Source organism: Condylostylus longicornis, unplaced genomic scaffold, assembly GCF_029603195.1.
Source record: "Condylostylus longicornis isolate FDR11 unplaced genomic scaffold, ASM2960319v2 ptg000038l, whole genome shotgun sequence".
Lineage (NCBI taxonomy): Eukaryota > Metazoa > Arthropoda > Insecta > Diptera > Dolichopodidae > Condylostylus > Condylostylus longicornis.
Window position 1 is genome coordinate 6242334 of NW_026578007.1, and position 23310 is coordinate 6265643.

The following is a 23310-nucleotide window of genomic DNA, read 5'->3' on the forward strand; positions in this document are numbered from 1 at the left end:
TTTGAATATTTAATTAAATATTTTATAAAAAAAAAAAATTCAATTAATATTTTTACTATGTACATGGAATAGAATTTGCCCTTCCTATTCATACAAATAATAATTCTTATGCTATACATATATTGTAAAATTTTACAATAGCTCTTATACTTACATATATTTTATATACATTAGGAGTTAAACGTGATAACAATGGAGAAAAAAAACAACAAATTATATGCAAAACCAGGAAAAAATCGCGCCCTAAATATTTTGATTTTTATTTGAAAGAATTTCAATTCAATTCATAAATAATGGAAATGATTCATTAAGCTTCTTCAAGAATTTTAATTTAAATAATTATACAATCGGAGTAGTTACACATGCCTGTGAAACAATTTCAAAATAAAAAATCTTTACAATAGCACAGGAATTTCTAATTTTAAAAATTTTTAGTTTTCAAATGTTCAAAACAGTAGTTATTGTTAAATAATGAATAAGTTTTCGAATACTAAATTGCATCAGCATGAGCTGCCATATTAGTGAATAATTTCGAAATCAATATAAAAAACTTACATATGTATGTATGTTTGGGAGAATCCGAAAGAATATTTTTTTCCAAATCTTTCAAATTTTTAAATGCCAAAATTTTTTATTTTAAATGAATAAATCTTTTGATTTAACAATTATTATTGTTAGAATAACGGAGTCAAGAACGAATAATTTTTATCAAATTTCTTTAGTAATTCAAATCTTGCTGTTAATATGTATGTATGCCCATATTTTCACCATTCTTTGTATATGTACGTGTACTTATAAGTGCATATAAGTGCCAACGAAGAATGGCAATAATATTGAGTACAGAACAAAGGGTCATAAATTTGATTACTTAATTGAAAATTACAATAAAAAAAATGTTATAATAAATTTACAGTTTATTTTTTGTTCAAAAAGACAACATTAATAGTAGCAACAACAATTAGTTTTGTTATTAAATAAAGTACATAACATGTCTTTGTATATGTGTGTGCGTATATGTATGTGTATAAGTATGTATAAGAATTTAACAATTAAATGAAAGGAAAAATAACAAAAAATTTTTTTAATGTAATTTTAAATAGAGTAATAACGATATTAAATAATTTACTTAAAAATAAAATATGAAAGCACAAAATAATTACGATAATGAGTCATGGTATTTAAAAAAAACAACAAAAACAATAACAATTAATAAGAAAGGGATTGTTATAACTACTTTTGTTTTTTTGTTTTTGTTACTTTAATATACAAAAAATTTTGCTAAATGAATAAGCAGTTAATAATTACGGTAGTTAATTTTTTCAACAAAAAATAGGAACAAAGTGGGATATAAACTAGAAAATAGAAAAGAAGCAAAAGAGCAATAAAATTATAAATCATTTTTAGTATTAAAATAAAGAATTGGAAAAAAAAATAAGTTATGAGTAATTAAATTAGACTTATTTTGATTACTTTTGTAATCATTTTATTTAAAATCGTAAAAAAAATAACAAAATGAAAGTTATCGTAAAAAATCAAATAATTATAGATTTTGTTTAATTTTTCTTTTGTTCTGTAATTGAGCTGCTAATTGGTATTGATTAATTGGATAACGTGAATTTATGGAATTTCTGCTTTCTCATAAATTTTTGTAGCTCAAAATAAGCATAGGTTTTATTAACAGATCGTATTACTGCATTATGCTGCTCTTAATTACAATATTCACAATGTTTTAATGAAAATTTTTTTTTATTAAAATTCTCTTAGTTACTTGTTACCAATACGACAAAATCTTAGATTAAATTTTACAAATAATATCTGATGACTGTTTAGATATCAGACTCAAATCATTTAAGACTTTCCGTAAAACTTCAACAATTTTCTTTGGAAATTACAACCAAAATAAACTTCAACTGGCCATGGAATATGACAGTATATCTGATGAGAACCAAAAAAATGTGACAGTAAATCTGATGAAAAATAATAGAGTAATTTCTATTATTTGCCGTTAGGCAATATCTGATATCGAACAGTATTTGCATATACGACTTTCATGGAATTCAGATTAAATTTTAGATTTTGTCGTATGTAAGCAGTACCTTACATTTCTTTTGTTGAGTGTAGTGTTAAATGTACACTTAGATTAAATGTACTTACATATGTATATATTTATTTACATAATTAATTGAGAATTGTTAATATGATTCATATGGATCATCATAGTGTGATTGCTATAAAAATGAGTTATAACTATTATATCATAACAATTGTAGATTTTGCATTTTTCAAAGAGTTGGTTTAATAATGACTTAAAGTCAGGTTAGTTTTCTTGTATGTATGTATTTCTATTTCTAAGCAAAAGCTAAATAAGTCGCTATTAAGTAAATGATGGGAATTTTTACAGTTTTATTTAATAATTACAAAATTTATGATATATTTACATATTGAATAATGTAAATATGTGGGTACGCCATTATTCAACTCATACTTATATACATATGTATATGCAATACTGTAATTAACAATTAAAAATGTAAATTTTCTCATATAATATTTGCAAACATGACATATAGGATGTTATTCTTGATTATTTCATTACATATGTAAATTATTTGTGTATACATTCATATACATATACAAACAAACAAACAAACATTATATATGTATCTATCCCAATTTCACAAATGTTATGATCTTTCATTTTTTTTTTCAAATTATAAGTTTAAATAGAAAATTATCATTTTTTTTTTATTTTCAAAGTTAAATTATTAAAATTACATAGGTACTATGTTTTCATTTGGCATAATTTTAGTGAATATAAGAAAGAGAGCAACTAACAATGGCATGGCAATAGTGTGTATGTTGTATACTTATTGTAGTAAATTATAGTAAATAAATGATAGTAAACAATAAATTATGTATGATTTGCATATTTTTTACAATAATTATTATTTTCATTTTTTTCTTTTATTATTATTAAATTTCCATTACTTTTTCTTTATTATTGTTTACTTACATAATAATTATTATTGCTTAAGTCATTTATATATGAGTAAATATTATTTTATTTATTTAGTGTATACATTATAAGTAAATGTAAGTATTAAATGTTAATATCAGGACAGTAATAATTATGATGAATCGTTATTTTTACAGCAATATAATAGTATTCTATTTACATACATAATAAAATTAAAATAATTTAAATAATAATTTTTAAAGAAAATTTTCTTTACATTAAAATTTTAAAACTGTTTCTAAAATTGGAATTGAAATTAAATTACATTGAATAACAGTAAATTAATGTTAAGTGTAAATAAAAATTTATTAAAAATTATAATTAATTTTTTTCAAATATGTTTTAATATTAATTAATTTAAAAAATTTGTTTGTGTTTTTTTTATAGAAAATAATGATATTCTTTAAAATAATTTATGCTTCTCTAAATTAAATGAATACGCAATATATGGAAAAGATCAACAATGGCTGCAATAATTACCAATTCGACTCAAATATTATAATTATTGTTCAATAATAAACACAAGTTTGTAATAAATCAAGACTCAACTGATCATAGAACAAGGTAATGTGCATGAAGCATTCAGTTTAGTAGATTTTAAATTTTCGGTTTTCGATGTTTTAGTACAAAATTAGGAATAAAATTAAGTACATAATATATTGTACAGTTTGATACATAATATGACTGAAAGAGTTAAATTAAGAGGTGAAACAACATTTTAATTTTTTGGTTGAGAAAGGATACATATTTCGAATGTCGAAAAATATCTTACCCAATTCTTATTTTTCGACATTTTCTCTTTCCTGTCCTTAACCCTTTTACTTATCAAGGTAAAACGCTTTAATTGATGTCTTCTTGAAATTTGGAGAGAATGAACCATGTTTTTCAATTTTTAAAGAACGAAGAATGAAATTTTTCGAAAAGAATGAACACAATATTGTGTTCAAAGTTTTTATTCTTCAAATTTTGATGGTAGGAGTTGGAAATTCTTAATATACTTTAAAAAAAAATATTCTAAGGTTTTTCTTTTAGGTACACATGGGCCACATTCTATAGGCACTTTCCGTGCGGGCTAGTTTCTATGATATTAAGAAAAATAAAAAGAATTTCAGAAATTTCAGTAATTACAATCAATTTTTTTTTTATAGTGTAATTTTTTTTCGTAGAAAAGAAAGGGATTCTTTTGTTTGCATTGCCTGTTGCTTCTACATAATGCAATTTTTTTTCATTTTTGCAATTTTTTAATGAAATATTTTTAATGAAATGAAATGAGGAAGAAAATAAAATAAAGTAAAAAAAAAAGAAATTTATAATTTCTTTTATATATTTTAATTGTTTGTGTGTGTGCCTATACGTTTGTGTTGCTTTTCTTTAATTTTAGAGGATCATTAATTTTAAAATTTACGAGATTTTTATTAACTCGCTTCGTTAAATTTCATGTTGATTGTTGGTTCATTTTTGTTTTTCATTTCACATATCATATAATTTTATATACAAACATACATACTCGTATATTAGGTATACTTAATATGAGTATGAAAGAAATAAGATTGACTGATCTTATAAGAGTACATAAACTTTCTAAAAATGACTAACATACTGTAAAAATAGAATTGCATAAATAATGCATAAATTCATACATATGTAAGTACATAGATATGAAAAATTATTAATTGAAATGAAATAACATGAATAAAAGAGCAAAAATATAGGAAAGAAAAAAAAATTATGATTATTACAATGCAATTCAAGTATTACGAGTATGAAAAAGAAACATTATTAATTGCACTTAAATTCACCTATATAAAAATTAAAATAAAATTGACGGAAAAAATTTGATTATACTATAAATAAATTCACATCTATGTATGTATGTGTGTATGATTACACATGCAAGAACATGTGGCTTGTATATTGAGTTTTGATTTATTTGAATTATAGAGGTAATTTATTACAGTTGCGTTATTTCGTGAAGATATACCTTACTGTGTAAGATAAATGGTACAAATAATTCTAATCATGATTCAAAATCTTAACGAAATGCAAACTGATTAACAATTTTCATTAAAGTTTTTCAACAATAATTACAGAAGATTTGAAAATAATAGCAATTATAATTCTTTAGGTTTGCGTTCCTATTTTTACCGACCGTATTGTGTAAACAATAGGTAGGTTATGTGATGGCAACAAATTTTGCATATCGAGTTTTCGGTGGGAACGTACTTCTCCATAGTAGGGAAGTGTAAATAAACTATTTTTAGCAACCTGTCGGTCTGTCGGTCTGTCGGTCTGTCGGTCTGTCGGTCTGTCGGTCTGTCCGTCTGTCGGTCTGTGTGTGCACGCGTGTATCTCAAGTTCGGCTGAACCGATTTTGATGAAATTTTATATGTAAGTTTGTTTCCACCATGGCACGGATCGATCAACTTTTGGTATATATCAGGCCTCGGGAACTGCACTTTTTAGCGGGCCTGTTTTACATTTTTGAACATTTTGAAGAAAGTATTCAACCGATTTACTTGAAATTTTATATATAAGCTCAGCTCGACCGTCCGCAAAAATTCGTATGTTTTGGAAGAAATCAGGCATCGGCAACTAGACGTTTACTACGGGCCAAATATAAATTTTTGTGTATATAAAGAGAAATAATCAACCGATTTCATTAAAATTTAATATATGAACTCCTCGTATTAAAACAATGAACATATAAATTTTTTGGAAAGATCAGGGCTCGAAAACGGATTTGCGGGCCGATTTTACATTTTTAACCATTTTGAAGAAAGTATTCAACCGATTTACTTGAAATTTCATATATAAGCTTTGCTCGATCATTTGCAAAAATTCCTAACTTTTGGAAGAAATCAGGCATCAGCAACTGAGCGTTTACTACGGGCCAAATATACATTTTTGTGTATATAAAGAGAAATAATCAACCGATTTCATTGAAATTTAATATATAAATTCCCCGTATTAAAACAATGAACATGTAAATTTTTTGGAAAGATCAGGCATCGGCAACTAGACGTTTACTACGGGCCAAACATACACTTTTGTGTATATAAAGAGAAATAATCAACCGATTTCATTGAAATTTAATATATGAATTGCTCATATTAAAGCAATGAACATATAACTTTTTTGGAAAGATCAGGGCTCGAGAACTGATTTGCGGGCCGATTTTACATTTTTCACCATATCCACAGAACAAATTGATGGAATTTCTTGAAATTTGATATTTGAGTTCTGGTTGTTACCCAAACTAACTGGCGAGCATTTCAGGGAATTCGAGTAGCACAAAGCGAAACTCTACTAAGAGCCAAATTTACATTTTTCTAAGTATGTTAACTATAAGCTTACTAATGTCCTAAAAATTGGAAAGAAGTACTTAACAGACATTTTTATAATATTCTGTAACACTTTCATTTAACTAGACAATACACAATGCGGTCGGTTATGTGCTGACCACATCAGATTTTTTTATTTTGCGTTCCAATTCTTTCTTTCAAATTAATGGTATATAAAAAATCTACTGTGTTTTGAAGGTTGAGTGCAATATATTTAAAAATAAATTTTAACACGTCATATTTTTTTTCTCACAAATACTTAGTTAAACCGTAATTTGAATGAAGTCAGATTTACTTTTTGATTCAAACCAGTATGAAATAGTTTGTCATACTACAATTTAAGTTTGATTTGCTTTAAAACAGAAAGTTTGAGTGAAATTAAACTCTCTCTCTTCATATATAGATTTGTTGTTGACAACACGTTGTGTACGTATATTATAAATTATTTGAAACTTATCGGAAGGTTTGAAAAAGAAAATATTGCCTTAGCTAAAAATAATGACTCTTTGTAAATTTAAATAAAGGTAAATGCTAAAATATGCTTAGATCTGGTTACTATTTGCGTAGTTTATTTGTAATTTAATCAAATTTGCAACAACAAGCATCTCCGTACAAATTTAAATGATTAACGTTTTGATATCAAGTTACAACATAACACATGTGTGTTGTAACAAAAGTAAAATCACAATACAAAATCTTAAAAAATAAATAAATTATCATTAAACATAACCTCTATCTATATGCCTATCAACCAACCAACAACCTCTACCTACTTACCGATCTATTTTATACCAAATATCTTACCAATTTATCAATCTATCTGTCTACCTACCTACATACCTTTAATTTACCTATTTTTGTTTTTCTACTTTTCGCTTGGTGTGTGCTGCTAATTTTCATAAAAAAAGTTTAAATAAATAACAAGAAAAGATGAATATAATGCACACACATACACAATTTAAATGAAAAAAGAAGATTTTTCTGTTAACCCTCTTTACATGAATACTTGTTTATCGTATCAAATATAATAGTTTAAATATACTTATATTATGTATATGTATATACATAAAAGTGAATCGATGAAAGATGATCTTAGAATTTTACAAAAAAAAAAGAGAAAATAAACAAAGAACAGAACATAAAATTGTTTATCACATAGGTATTATTAAGGTGTGCACAGGTAAAAATGACATATAAAAAATTAACAACAAAAATGACTACAAAAAAACCAAAAATATCACTGTTTGATATTTTTTACATTTTATTTTAATTTCAAGGACCGGATTCTGACTGGTAAAATAATTTCACCATCTAAGTCATGAAATGAAGCATTTTATTTGACATTGACTGACATTCTTTTAAGAGGATATAAAATTCATAAGTACACAGTCATATGCCATTCCTTACTACAGCACCCTATATAGAAATTTATTTGACAGGCACCGATAAACAAATTTTTTCCGATAGATGGCTTTATATTTTAAGATGAAAAATAAATGTTAGATAATTGGCATTCAAATTTTTAGCTTCGTTATTAGAAAGAATAACAGAATTTTCATGTAATTGAATTCAAGTATTGATAAAGCTTTTGACATAATGACAGTGTAAACGAATTTGACATGAGCAATGTTTCGTTGAATCAAGCTCTTTAAAACTGTAAATTTAGCATGTAGCTCAAAAATCAAAGTGCCTTATCGTGACGTGTTTTATTTTTGAAATTTAAGTATGAAGCAAATAATTTGAATAGCCCAGAATGTCAACTGGTGTTAATCGCGCAGGGTTGATTGTAATGCATCAAAGTTCTGCAGCATATATTCAATACGTTGACATGCTTGTATTAACACACTTGCAAGGCAAGTTTGACTCTGCACTAATATTTAATGTTGCTGATGTGTCTATATGTAAATGTAAAAGTTTTGTTTATTTTTTAAAATTCAAATATTTGTTTATTTTATTTTTTGTCTTTTTTTTCGTTCTTTCATATTTATTTTGAAGTTTCGTTGTTAATTATAACGTTGGTTGAGTTCTTCTTTTCTATTTTTGGTATTGTGTTTGTTGCCTTTCTTGTATACTTTACTCATATCGTTCCAAGTGTTGCATAGTTTTTATATATTTTTTTTTTTTCTCTTGTGTGTTTGTTTATTTATTTTCTTATTTATTTTTATATAATCTTTTCGTAATATACGAGTATACAATATTCTTATTTTTCAAAAATTTTTCTTATAAAAATTTTTTTTTTATTTGTGCCTGTTAAGAAAACATTAACAGTAATTAAATGTAAATATAAAAAAAATATTTGGTTTTCTTAAAGAAATTATCATCATCAGCAAGTTGTTGAAGCAAGTTTCAAAATTATACAAGCACTATATTAACGACAAAGAGTAAGATTGTTACAACAAATAACTATGCAGTTATAACCAAAAAGTATAAAATTTTAATCCTAAAACAAATTTCTTTTACTGATTACTAAAAAAAATCCTAGATTATAGTCTTATCGTTGGTGTGAAATGTAATCAAAATTTTGTTTATTATGTAATTTATAAGTTAATCCCCATTCAAAATAAATTTATCATTTAAATTCACAATAGAAGTTTTGAGTCACACCTAATGTTTACACAAAATTTTTAAATTGAAAAAAGTACAGATTTTCAGATTGTAAGAGATGGTTTTAAATTTTATGAAGACTCACACTAAACTTTAAAGAATATGTCCATAGATTTTAAAAATTTATTATAAAAAGTTTTCAATGGTCTCAAGAGTAGTAGTGTGTATTTTTAATTTTTTTTTTAAATTTATTAAAAAGGTTTTGCTGTGACTATTATGAGATGTACTTCCATACATACAAAGGAACTTTTACAAGAGCTTTTTAAGTAATTATCCCTATGCCCATAGTAAACTTTATTTAATTTGTTATCTGAAAAGAATTTGAGTGGGCTGTGAATAAATAATTGGTTAGTAATCTTATACATATTCAAAATTTTAGCAATTGTTTGCTCTAATTAACAAACAAAGCTGTGTTCTTAACACGATGAAAGCTAAATTTTATAAATTTAGAAATTCATTTCCGAGTCTAAGCAATTCAAATTTTGTACAATAGAATAGTTTACTTTTGAAATTTCATAAATTACCTTTTATTCATATTAAAAATTTTTTTGAGTATATAAGATGCAATTATTTGCGCCACTCTCTATAAGTTTTTAATTTTAAGGGCAGACAATATTTAAAAAAATTTTTGAGTGATTTTTCAACATTGCTTTGAACTACTTTGACTGTAAAAATTTTAGCACTTCAAAGGCACATCACATATTTTGAAATAACAAAGCATACAAATGTTAATTTTTGAAGTAAAAAGAAAAATACGACTATAAAATGACGACGTCAATTACATACAATTTATTTTTTGTACAGAAGGTCTACCGTGCGTTGTTTTAATTATATTTCATCATAGTTCTTTTTTAATTGTTCTCAATTTAATTAGACTATCATTACAATACGCTCTTACTCATTCATAACCTAATTATTATTGTTTTAGTTTTAGCTCCTCTTATAATACTCCTTTGTTTTATCCTTTTCCTGGAATAATTTTTTTTTTATTTAATTCAGTTTCATAAAATTTTTAACTTTTAAACATTTTAATTTATTCGCTCTTGTGTCTCTTTTCACTCCATGCTTTTGTTACTTTACTCCTATTATAATTACATTTCATCAGGAATGTCTGGGTTGTAATGTGCGTACATATACGTTTATTTTAAAGTTTACATAGACATCGCATCTATTATTAATAATTCGTTTTTATATATTATACATTTTTTAAAAAAACTACAAGTATGGTATTTAAAGTTGAAAAAAGTCGAAATAATTATAATAGTAAAAATAAAAGTAAAGTTTAAAAAAATTCTTCTGAAATGATAAAAAGGGTCATGACGTGAATATCCTTTCTTACTCCTCTTTGTATATTTTATTAATTTTTTTTTCATATTTAATATAAAAATAGTGTAAAATAAAAAAGGATACCTAAGGGGCGTTTATATAGTCACTTTTGTTACCACATGCTTTATGTATACGCATGTATAAAAGAAAAGTATATTAATTAAAATAAAAAGACCGTATGTATATTTTAAAATCCACCACCTTTTTAATTAATAGACGTAGTAATAATATTGTGTCCGCGTGTATTAAGTTGGCGCAAAAATGATCAAACATAATAATATGTGTTTTTTTAATATTTTGAATATATGAGGGCTATTTCATAAATTTTTTCTATGATATTGATCATGTAAGTGAAAATGATAATTTTGAATGAAAATTTCTAATTCCTAATATAAGGAAGGAAAAATATTTTTTTAGTGTCTGTTACAGCAAAACATTACAATATCATATGAAAATCCTCTAATGCAATCAGAAAATTGAATGTCAATCAAATTTTGCTCAAAAATTGAAAGGAAAAAGCCATTGACGGTTTCATATTGAAAGCTTCCATTATCACTCAAAAACTAAATCTCCTATTTTCTTGAATTTTTTATTCTTTGATCAGTTTTTTTGTGGCCGTTATATTTTCAAAAATATAAGAAACGTGAAATTAGCATCATATCAAATTTGTTCAATTATAACTTGGTTTCACTGTACCTCACACAAAATAATATCATGTTGTCTGTGTTTGTTATTAAGTTAAAAAGGTAAAAATTAAAGTATGTAAAGTAAATTACGGTTATAAATATAAGTATAAAAGGGAGTCAAAATTATGATGAATTACCTATCTTTCAAAAAAAGGAAAATAATTTGAAAATAGAGAGGGCTTCAAAAATTGCTATACACGAACAGAGTAGTACTATACGCACATAACAAACGCATTAATTTTTAATTTCAAAATTATTTTGTATACCATCACATATAACACTTTATTTGGCTATTATAGATGATAAATTATAGGTTACAGATTAACATTTTTTTGTCGGTCTATAATTTGAAATTACATGGTTTAAAAATAATTTTAGCTTGCAATTAAATTTAGAATAATTGTAATTTTTAAAAAAATAGTCTAGCTAATTTTAAATATTGGCAAAACGGTAATACTCATAATTTTATTTGAAATAAAATTAAGACCACATGAAAACTGCAATGAAGATTCATAAAAATAAAACGAACATTTAATAAGTTGAAGTTCAAGAATAATTGAAAGTTATTATATCTTGACATAGAGCTAGATATGTACATAAGTTAAAGGTTCTCTTGCATAGTTTTAACATTAATTTTAATTGCTAATGTTAACCACTCACTCGCTGTTATTCCATGAGTGAATTGGTGAAAGTTATAACACATAGTTTTTTAATTAAGTTAAAAACCATGATTTGCAATATTTCAGCAGTCTCAAAACATAATCATTTTCTTTAATTTTAATGGCGACATTACAAACTACTATTATAAATATAAACAAACATAAAATGTTATACGATTATGTCATATTTTACGATCAAGTATTAATTAAAATTAATTAAGCTTTTTTGAAATTTCAATAAATACTTACGTACATATATAAAATATTTATTCTTATACTCTCTTTAATGTTATATTTAATTAAGTATACATATATACGGAAAAGACTAACTAACCATCCATAACTTATTATTTATTGAATTTTAAACAATAATCATATTTTGTCTAAAATTTACTATCATAATAGTATTTTTGTTTTTTTATGTAAAAAAGTAGGTAACAAATAAAATTTCTATTGTTTATTTACTATGTTGCTAACAGTTAATTTCCTGTCACATTTATAACAGTTAATTTTTGATCAGTTTAAACTATTATATTTTGTTGTTATTCTTAGTTTTTTTTTTTTAATTTATTATAATATACATAATTTTTTTTTTAAATTGCCATTTTAAAAACCAATTTTTGTGAAAGGCACCATTTCAATTTATTTATGATTTTCACTTAACTTATAGCCTTATATTTTAAATAAATTATAACAATAGATTTTTTGTGATATTTTCAAAAGAAAAACAACAAGAAAATGACGCCATTTAATATTTTATAGATTTTTACAATAAATTTTATAATAGTTATAAAAAAAAAATAAATAAAAGAAAACGCGAGTATCAAATAAATTAAATATTTTGATTCAACTTAATATTTATTTATTATAAATTTAATAATAATTAAAAAAAGTTTTTGAAATACACAAATTATGTTGTGTGATTTTATGACAAATAAATTATTATATCATATGACAACTATAAGGTATAGAATATTAATCCATTGGTTAACTTGACATCCCAGTTTTATTAATTCTAACTTGTTTTATCGGATCTAGTGCAAAATTTAAATTGCAAAGTAAAAAATTACAGATGATTGTAATATTGAAATAATGCACTGCTTACGGGGTTTAGGGCGAGTATATTTTAGTCTAGAAAGAAATATTGGTATGCATGTTTGGTGTAGATGAACCAACAGTAATACCTGTTATAAATTTGCACCAATGCTCCGACGTCACACTAATTTGCACTGTTACGTGAGAACAATTAATTTGTTTGTTGTTTTGTTATTTTAAAAAATTTTAGATTTTAATTCAAACGTCTGTTACATGAAGACTTAAAGATTTTTTAATAATTTAAATCTATATATGTAGCTATTTAATCTAATTATATAGCTATCACTAGTTACTTTATTAACTCATTCACTATAACATTTATTTTAAATGACTTTGTTTAAGGTATAACAATAAATATAATTTTCTGTTATACGATAAGATTTATAAATATTTTATGACAATTTTTCAATTTGAATATTGAAACTCTTTGCATCAAAGTTGCACAAGCTCCATTAGATATAACAGACATGTATAACAAAAATTTTCACACACCTACACAAAAAAATTCAATATTTTAAACGTAATCGCTAATTTTTAGTACGTAATATGGAAATTGTAGAAAAGCATTAAAAAACCTGAACTTATATAATAGTTCATTTGATTAAAATAAAAATGAGAAAATGGAAAAGCATAAAAAATTCCTCTTTAAAATCAGAAGCTAATATATTTTACTTTTGTTATTCTCAAGACAACAAAACCCAAAAACAAAAAAAATGGACACCATAAGAGTTACGCACTTTTTATTGTCTTCCTTTCTTTTTTTTTTTGTAAATAATATGGGGAAAAAAAGAGTTTATTTTAGTATTTAAATATCCAATATTTTTGCTTTTACATTTTCATTTTTGTTATTTTTTTTTCTTACAACATATTATTAATAAATTTCTCTTGAGATTATAAAAAACAAAAAAAAAATACTATCACACACAATACATATATACTATCATACACAATATATACTATGATTATGACAAAGAAAAAGTACAATAATATATTAAAGGCGGCCAAAGTCGACAATAAATCCCACGCGAAAAGGAAATATTCATAGACAACAGCAAGCAGCAACATCATTATTCTAGCAAGGCTAGTGTAACGGCAATAACAATGTAAAATGTAAAATTATTGTTGTGGAGGAAGTGAGTGAGAGAGGGAGCTTTCTGTTGTTTTTTTTTTTTTTTGGTTTTTTATTGTAAAACATTGTGCAGATGGTCAAATGATTCCAAAAAAAAAAAAAAAAACTTATAATAAAATCAAAATATAAAAGAAAGAAAATAATGAAACAACTGAATGATGATGATTGTGAAAATGATGATTATGATCATCAGCATCATCAGCATTATGATCAGATAATAGAATATATTTACCTACTTAAAATATTATTATGTATTCAACCAGTCATTCTTGCCCAGACTATATAGCTTCATCACCAACATCACCACCACCTTATTTCCATACCATCATCATCATCAACTTAGTCATGATCATCAATATTATATTATATTGAAAATTAATGACTACTTTGTAGCCATATGCAAATTAAAATATAATATTCAACGTAAAAAAAAAAAACAAAAATTTATATATAAACATACATATACCTACATTATTACTGTATACATTGTTGCTTTTTTTTGTTTTGTTTTCGTGAATAACATAAAAAAAATTATCTTATCTTACTATAAAAGCTTACAATGTTATTTCTTAGCAAAAACCAAAATAAAACAACATAAAACGAATCTATAAATTTATTAAAATAATCAAGTTTTCCTAAAAACAATTTATTAAATCATAGTAAGGTGGAAGGTAACAAGCCTCAGCATACAAATATGTTGTATGTTGAGAAAATGTTCGATTCAACCAACTTTTTTGTATTATGGATTTGTTTGATTGAATTGTCATGGTTATTTTGTCCATTTATATTTTAAATTTCTTTGGAACAAAATTTGGTGGGTTTAATAATTTCCCTCTAAAATGTTCCCTCTAAAATGTTCTGTCCCCCAACTGATTTGCTCTATATTAGCTTGTCCACCTTATTCTATTTTTAATAATCCTCATTAAATTTATGTTTTTAAAATTTGGTTCATACTTTTCGTAAAGTAAATTAAGAACACAAGATTGAAATTTCCAAATCTAAGACTCTTTTCACGTACAAATTAAATCACCTATGTATGTCGTAACGAAAATCTGTTTTACACATAAAATTGAAAAGTTACTGTTCAAATCTAATGATTAATAATGAATAAAATGAATTCAAATTAAGATTTAAAATTAAAAAAATTAAAAAATAAAATTAAGATTTTGTGTATCAAATTTCAATTACATTTTTCAAAATTTTCAGTAGTTAAGTTTTACTGTCATCATACCTTAAAGCCAGTCAGCCCAGCCGAAAAGTATTAATTATGCTAAAAAAAAAAAAAAGAAAACCAAAAACAACGAAAAAATAAACAATCAACTTCTGTTACCCAAAAGTAATTTTTTTTTATTATAAAATACACGAGAGATTTAAAAAAAAATGGCTATTTATAAAATAACTAACGAAATTTTACATTTATATAATCAAATTAAATAGATAAAAAATATTCATTTTAAATATAGTAATCAACTAAATACAGTGTTGCCATCTTATTTTACGAAAAATTTCAATAAATCTCACTTTGTATTTATCGGATGTCAAAAAGCTTTACTGAGTTTGACCTATACGTACAATGTAATTTTTAAGTGTATGGAATTATTTTTATATTGCATATTTTGCGTTTTTGAAAAATGTAAACGTTTTGTATGTAAAATTCGAACAGACAAATTGTTTCAAGAAGTGTTAAGAAGAGAGAAGTTAACACAATAATTTAAAAGCGGGATAAAGAGATTTGTTTACTCTTTGATAAATGTATTTTTAAATTAGTGTTATTATTATTGACAATGTTATTATCATGAATTTGAAATTAATTTCAAATTTTTCTATCTAAATAGAAATGTCGTATTAATATCATAACAGTATTTATGTTAAAGGCAGAAGTATTTTATTTTTCTCGTCAAATTTTTAAAAATTTTTTTAATTTTTATACCTGTTATGAAAAAAAACTTTTATATAACAGTTATATTTAACTGTTATATTCAATCAAACCTTGAATTGAAATTGAAATAAACTCTTGATAATAAATAAAATAAAATAAAATAGATAATAAATTAAATAAAATAAAATAGATAATAAATTAAATTTACGATATTAAAAAGGGCCCGTTTTAAGCGTATACCTAGAAATAATAAATTTTAAAACTTAAGTTGGCCCCAAAATTTACAATTACAGATTTTTACCAAGATTTGATTTCTGTAACTAATTTCGAAATTCAGGTTTGTTTTAAAAATGTTCTTTTTTTTTTCATAGATTGGCAACTTTATTGCATTTATAAAATCATATTGTGTGTACACGAGTAAACCATAAATATTGAAATTTATTGTCTATTGTTTATATGACAAATGTTAGCGTAAAAGAATTGTTATGGTGAAAAAATTAGGTGAATTTTAACTTAACATATTTATAAATTGTTACTATTATTATACGAAATTTTTTTGTTGTTATTGTGTTGTTTTTATGAATTTTAAAATCATTAATTTGTGTTACTACTTTTCTATCTTTTGTTTTATTTTGTATAATTTTTTCGCATTTAAATAAAAATGAGTATATAAAAATAATTTATTCCATAATTTATTAATTTATGTTATCTTTTTATCACGATTTGTGACGATATATATTAAAATGACATTTATTAATGGTTTTTAAAAACAAAAACGACAAAAAAAATATAAAAGGTCATATTGAAAAAAAAAAAATAACAACAGTTAAATATTATCTTTTAAATTGTACACATCCTCGCAGCACAAACATACGAATACGATTATGTGTCTTCCTATGTGGGCATAGTGTAAATATTAGTTATAGAACATTAACAATATTATTACATTAAATTAAAATTATAATTGTCTTAATAAAATTTTAAGCCCTAAGCAATCATTAACAAATTTTAAATTTATATTATGGCAATAATGCGATTATTAAATTCGATGCAATTCGCACGTTAGTTGCTAACGTTAGTGAAACCATAAAAAACTCAAAGCGTTTTAAATATTATAAAACAATACATTTTATTGAATTTCATTAGAAATCAATTTTCTCTTGATTTGAATTTTAGTGTTTTTCCCAAAAATTATGGATAAACAAAGGCAAATATTAATTGTATAAAATTTTTATAAAGAAATGTTGTCAGTTTTTAGTAATTTTTGTGTTATTCCAAAAACTCGGAATTCTAAACAGAAACTACATTTATTTTAAAATTAGTCAATTAACTTTAAATTCGTTATGGTCTTCAAACACTGATTTATGTATAAGCACTTTAAACTGAAATTTACTTATAAACCATTCAAACTCTATAGTTCTTATCTAACACTCTACAAATATTATTATTTAATACCATCAGAAAATCAAATTTCAGCTTAAAATATTTAAGTAATCGATTATTATTAAAATGCGCAAACACTATAAAGTGGAAAAATCATCATTTAATGGTTATTCTTATAGCGTAGGTTTATTGAATCTTACGCATAGTATCAAAAATATTTTTGAATTTAATTAAATATTTTCAAAAATAAATATTTAATTTTCTGAATGATTTCTCTTTAAATTTCTTAATGCAAATAATATATTTAAGGTAAATTTATATCTCGAGTATAATATTTAAATTACATAGAAATTTTAAATAATTAACCAAAAGAAAAAAATTAAATTTAATTAAAAATAAAAATAAATGAATATTTTAAGAATTCAGTTAATATTTTGCCAAAAATTTTGAATTTAAAAAAAATCTTGTTTTTTTATATAAAAATATTTTTAGTAATAAAATAGCCTTGATAATGCAATCAAGTACATACGTTTTAAGAACCATAAACTTTGTTTAAAGAGAACTAGCTATTTATATTTTAAGTTAAGAAATATGGGATTGAAGTCATACGATTTTATTGTTATATGCAAGACAATGGAAAAAATTCTAATAACATTTTCTAAAATTAATTAAAATTTAGAATTTATTAATTATTATCAAATTTCGCTACTAAATTTCAAAGACAATTGAAATTGACAATATGAACGGAACGAATACACTAAGAGAGCAAATATTATAAGAGAATTTCAGAACAAAATTTTACTTTTGGAAATCTGAACTAAGATTTTCTATAATTTTTACTAGAATCAGAATAGAAAGTGATAGTAATCTGAATAAGAATATAGTTCAATATAAATTCCGAATATTTCCATATATATCAATTCAATTTAGACCTGATTTCTGAGTTCTTATCAGGATAAGTTGTATACCTATAGAATATTCGCCAATTTGTTTTTATAAATTAATGAAAAATCTGTGCGTATATATTGTGTCCTTAGTGATGAGCCCTTTCATTGTGTACAAAACTTAATAATTTTTCATTCAATAGTTCAAAATTATTCAAATAATTTTTTCTTTAATTAATTTTTCTACTATTTTTCATAATTTTTATTTAATTTTTTTAAATTCCTAGTAACAAAAATTTTTTCTAGTTTTTACTGTATTTTTATTAATACAATCATACATAACAATAATTATAGACAAACGTAATATTAATGTGCATAAAATATTTGTGCATTTAAATTTAAAGTATGTAAGTATGTATGCATATGCAAATATATACAAACTCATCATTATCGTCATCAATATCAAAATCATCGTTAAAAATAAATATTATTTTTAAAAATATTGTAATTATTCATCATTAAAAATTTATGATCACGTGTTTATATAGTACATGCATAATATATTAATTATAATATTTAATTATTTAATGTACAAGTATATGTACAAAATACATGTACATACATACAATTAAAATGAATTATTTACGTCAATAGTTAACTAAAATGTCACTGTTAAATATAAAAATTTTAAGTTATTTTTGTAATAAAATTTAATAAAAATAGAAGAAAAAAAAATTTTTCTGCACTTCAAATTTTCATACAAATTTCATTATTTTATTTGCGCAATAATTACTTATGTATGCACATAATGGTATATACCAGTAATATAAGAAAATTTATATAGAAAAGTTCAATTTAAAACGAGAATAGGTAGAGTTGACCGTGTCAACTCTGTGCTACCAGTACGAATGAATGATTTTAAGTGCAGTGCGATAATTGTCACCCTCTTCCATATAAACGCCTGGTTTTTTATTTCGTTAAGCAAAATTTTAACACTGTAATTTCAATAGTTTTCATAATATAGATTTTCAAAGTTTTATAACTAACACCACAGCTCAACAAATTTTTATTTTTATCAAATATAAGAGCCTTAATGAAATATTTTGCTTGTGCGAAATTTCAATACTGTAAGTTCTATAATTTTTGAAATCTGCCCAAATAACATTTGAAGTTGTATGGCAATTATCATAAGCGCTCATGAAATTTTTGAACTTTGTGAAAATTTGGTGAGCTTAGATCAATTAGTTATCATTGGAACGGATGGGTGCACAAACGGACAGATATGGTTAAATCGATTCAGAATTTGCTGCTGCGTTATAAACGGTAAGGAAAATTTGATTTACCATTCGAACATTTGTTCGTACGCCTATAATATATAGAAGAAATTTTAAAGTTCTTTGTTTTTTAAAAATAAATATAAAAATGAAAAAAATTGCTACTATTAAAATTTTATTTTTAAGAAGTACTCAAGTTAATATTCTTGATATAAAAAAAATTATTGTGTATGCTTATTTTATATTCTAATATATTTGACATTTCAAAGAACAATTGACCGCATAATCTTTATAATTATAGAGGTTTTTTTTTTTTTTTTTAAATATAGAACAAAAATTCTTTGGGCATCTCATAAAACTTGTTAAAATTAGAATTTGAAATTTTATTTTGCAAATACTTTCATCTTTCATGTTTCTATGAAGAAAATTTTTAATGTTAAAATTAAAAATAACTTTTTTCTTTTTATTTTTATTTTTCTGAATTACTTTATAATTACATCAAAGATTTTTAATTATAAATTATTCACTTTCATGTATCAAATATCGAAATTTGTATAAATTTAAAGATTTTTATACGAAATCATCTGGGAAAATTTTATTTGAATAATGTTGTAACAGCTGATACGTTTGAAGAATGAGTTTTTCGTAGCGTTGAAAAACGTAATTTTGTGTAACCCTGGAAAAAATACTATTGAACTTCCTCAATTTCTGTCTAATGTCTTCCGATTTACAGGGAATTTTGTTTTGATATTTTAAATTATTAAAGTATTTGTAAAGCATAAATATTGTAAAATTATTAAGCTATGGTGAAAATATCACAGTATTGAGAAATTTCTACGAATAGACTTGACATTAATGAAAGTTGCGCTGGACCAGTTTATTTTTTTGTCACTGTTAACAACAAATATCGCTAAGTATGCTTCAATTTTGTATGTAATTTTCATACAATATTTCAATGGGGCACTGATTGAGATTGCTTAAAATTAGTAATATAATTCGGTTTGGGGTTGCATAATTTTTGTGTCATAATTAGAACATTTTCGTTGGTTGTATAGCACTCAAATGCAACACGAGTTAGCAGAAGTAAGAACAATATTTTTATGACTACTCGCAATGGAAAATGACATACTTTCTGAAATTTGCGTTCAACATTCTTGTAAAATTTCAAATTTACTTAGACTTTTGAAATCATAGCATTGTTTGCTAAATAAAAATTAAGAAAAGTTTCTATGTAACATTTTTTGAATTTAAATGAAGTTATTGAATACGGGTAATTTAAATATTGTAGTTCTGTACTATCGTTACAGAATAAGTTCTGTGTTAATTATGATTTGTATTGTGCATTTCTTTCTGAATCTTTGTAAATCAGATCAACTTCTTTATTGAAATTAAATTCCCTTTCTTCACATTTTTTTTCAAATTTACTTTATAATGCCTATATGAAATCGAACATTAGAAAATCATAAAATTAATATTTTTTTTTTAAATTTGAGTTCGAGGTTGACTCACAGAAATAAAGGTATATAAAAGAAGAACTATACAATAAAAACAAACATTATTGAAAAATATAAAATGCAAAAAGATCAAAAGAAAAACAAAAAAGACACAGAATAACGCCTTTTTATTTTGTGTTTTAAAAAGCAAAAATACGAAAACTCGACACCCATGATTGATTTAGGACATTAGGTGCGGCTCATAAAATTCAAAACGATTCACTTTTTAAAAATTAAATACATACCTTAAAATGTTATGTTTGCTTGTTATTTTTTTTAAATTTTTTCTTTTTTTAATTTTAATACTCACATAAAATTATTTTAAAAATTTAGTTAAAGAACTGCATAAGAAGAACATGAATACGCGCGGGGGTATATCTAAAAAAATTTCGTATTTTTAGCGCTTTTCCAAAAAATTTTTGCTTATTAGTTTCACTCTGTCCGTCCGTCCGTCCGTCCGTCCGTCCGTCTGTCCGTGTGTCTGTTTACAAAACTTCTACGCCCTTGAAGATAGAAAGCTGAAATTTTGTTCGTACATAGATTTTTACTGGAAACTTATTTTCGTAGAACAAAATTCTTATCTATCTCCCCCCCTTTAGAAGTTATACCCCCCCAAAACCCTAAAAATTCCATTATTTAACTATTTAGTGCAAATGAAACCATAAGGATTTTTCAAATTTTGCAAACGCAGAAAGGCTTGCTTCCCTAGCGGGGTATACTAAAGGTTAACTTTAGAAAAACAAAATGGCCGCTCAAATTTACCGTTATCTAAAGTTCGTTTTTTCCAAATTTTTGATGTCGTTTATTTTCTAGACCCCAACCTGTAGAAGCTTGAAATTTTATGAACTTTTAGACATTAATAAATAGTACATTTTGTTAGAAGAAAATTTTTTTCATCTCTACCCCCTCTCAAGTTATCGCCTCTTAAAATTTCTAAAATTTGAATTTTTGACACCTTATATTTCCGACACCTTATATTTTTCAAATTTTTATAAACACAAAAAGCTAACGGTAAATTCCATGACATTAAAAAATATAATTATTTTTCTTAACTCACATAATTAACCCTTAAAATCGAGCATTATGTTAACCCCTTTTTATATTAATTTTTGCTTTATTTCAAAGACTGCATAAATCGTTCATCCTAAATATATGCAATCCTAGAAAGAGTTTTGTATATGAATGAAAATAATTTTTAGAATGTGGGATAGGTATACATAGACTGTATTTAAAAGCAGAATTTTCACTTGTAGAAGGGAAAAGTGCTACAATACAAACCATTGGTTTGACCCAACTTTATTGTTTTTTGAATAATGTCACAAATTATAACATTAAAAATTGTTGACATTAAAGAATTGCAAATGAAAGGTATAAGAAGAGATGCACGCATTTATTAAATGAAAAATTTAAAAATGTTAAAATTTTTATTTATTTTTTTTCTCAATGTTATGCTTCAATAATTTTATTTTATTTTAAAGTTTTTGAATTTTTAATACAATTAAATTTTATTTTAAGTATAAGAAGAATTTATTTTGATTGTCACCGCAAAAACTGATTTTTTATTTAGAGAAGAAAAGTGAATGACTATTACTAAGTGACTGACACTTTATTATGACTAGAAAATTAGGAATTAATTGTATAATTTGATAATTCGGATCAGATAAGCTAAAGTATTTGATAATTTTATAATTTGACTAATTAATGTTGCCCATTCCTTTCTGAGGACGATTGCGCTAACGCAAATGCAAAAATTTAATATGCATAGATTTTGATTCGAAAATCTTGCAATTTTTTAAAATTTTCGATTATTTTCTCCACAAATATTCTCTTAATACTTTAAAATTTGTAAAAAAATTTCAAATATTGGAGAATTTTATAGTTGACGATCATTACAAATTTCTTAGCTAGATTACAGCAGATTCTCTTCTATATGAGCCAATATAGAATTTTCAAAAGTGGTTTAACATAAAATTGAAAATTTAAAAATATTAAAAATTTTTCTTTCCATTGGTGCAATAATTAATTTTAATAAGTAGTAAATTTAAACTTAAATTAAAAATTAAAAATAATATTGAAAAATTCTTACCTTTCAAAAGCAAAAACGTGTATATTCGATCGTGTGCTATTAATTTTGTTAATCACATTTGTTATGCAGCAGTCTGAAATATAAATATGAGAAAGTACAAGTTAGAAGTTGAATTTATATAATTTTCATTAATTTTAAAATTAAAATCACAATGAAATCACAATAATGAAAATCAAATAAAACAGTACAAATTTTAAGACCCGATTTATAAATATACGGAAATATTCCGCAAAACGCCTACAAATTTTTACTAGAATTTTAGAATGACTCGGATAGAAAAAATGGTATTGCTACTACAATTTGTAAATCAGTTTCTAAATTTAAAGTAATCGGGTAGATTCCCGCTCTTAATACGTAGGGTAATACCCGAGGTCTTTTTCCGAAATAATTTTATAATTATTTTTTTATGAAATTCGTTGACTAATAAAGTAAAATTATTTTAAGAATGTTTAATT

At 24.0% G+C, this 23310-nt stretch overlaps 1 long non-coding RNA gene across 2 annotated transcripts in view; it reads right to left on the reverse strand.

The window, feature by feature from the left end:
- The window catches only part of LOC129609149 (uncharacterized), an 82782-nt gene that overhangs the window by 26673 nt on the left and 32799 nt on the right, over positions 1-23310 (reverse strand). Inside the window, exons 3-4 of one of the 2 annotated variants that reach the window (XR_008696933.1) lie at positions 22856-22928; positions 21487-22695 (exon numbers count right to left, since the gene is read on the reverse strand). This is a non-coding gene — a long non-coding RNA (uncharacterized LOC129609149). Of the gene's footprint in view, positions 1-21486; positions 22696-22855; positions 22929-23310 lie in introns of those variants that run through there. The other variant, XR_008696932.1, reaches the window with a different exon arrangement.